Here is an 805-nt window from a genome sequence, read left to right as displayed (position 1 = left end):
GCAGGTATAGGATCCTGTATTTGTCCTTGGATCAATAGTAATCCTGGGGCAGGTATAGGCTCCTCTATTTGCAGGCACAGATATAGGCCAACCAGAGGCAGGTATAGAATCCTATATGCGCCCTCAAATCATATACCTTCCCCGGCATACTAGATGCCCCCACAGATCCTATATGTGCTCCTGGATCCCATCCCCACCGCAGCACCCTCTATCTGCCCCCGGATGCTCTATGCACCCACGGATCCCATACTGACCCTCTACATGCCCCCGGATCCCATTGCCGGAGCCCAAGCCCGGCTGCAGCGGGCGATGGGGGGTCCGGGACCCCCCTTTTACCTTGGAAAAAGGCACCGAACTCGGGGGGCAAAGGGGCCGGGGCGAACTTGTATTTACTCTTCTCCTTCGCGCTGATGACTTCCCTGGAAAGAGAAGGGTGAAGTGGAGGGGACACGAGGCGGGTGGGGGATTTTGGGGTGCAAGGCGGGGGGGTCCCCGCTCACCCGCTCAGCTGCCGCCGCCAGGTCTGGTAGGGGTCGAAGAGGCACTCGCAGAGATGCAGGGCGTAGAGCATCCCGCTCTCCAGCTGCATCCCGCTCCGCTCATCCTCCCTGACGCTCTTCAGCTGCCGGAAAAACCAGAGCAGGATTAACCGTGCCCCCCCACAACCCCCCACCAAAAAATTCCACCTCTGGCTGAGCTCACCTTGCTCGCGCAGACCCGCAGCAGCTTCAGCACCTCCGGGATGAAGCCGGGGGTTTTGTCCGCTTGGATGTTTTCCAGGTTCCTGCGAGGAGGGGGATAACGC

General features: G+C 59.9%; 1 long non-coding RNA gene across 1 annotated transcript; it reads right to left on the bottom strand.

Annotated features, from left to right (window-relative positions):
- Positions 1–336: 336 nt before the first annotated feature.
- Positions 337–788, bottom strand: LOC104838452. Its single transcript, XR_775062.1, has 3 exons — positions 703–788; positions 501–622; positions 337–419 (listed from the first exon to the last, which is right to left on the bottom strand). It is a non-coding gene; the product is annotated as an uncharacterized LOC104838452 (long non-coding RNA).
- Positions 789–805: the final 17 nt, after the last annotated feature.

This window comes from Haliaeetus leucocephalus, unplaced genomic scaffold (genome assembly GCF_000737465.1).
Source record: "Haliaeetus leucocephalus isolate CR32 unplaced genomic scaffold, Haliaeetus_leucocephalus-4.0 Scaffold611, whole genome shotgun sequence".
Taxonomy (NCBI): domain Eukaryota; kingdom Metazoa; phylum Chordata; class Aves; order Accipitriformes; family Accipitridae; genus Haliaeetus; species Haliaeetus leucocephalus.
This window is presented reverse-complemented; position numbering and strand designations above follow the sequence as displayed.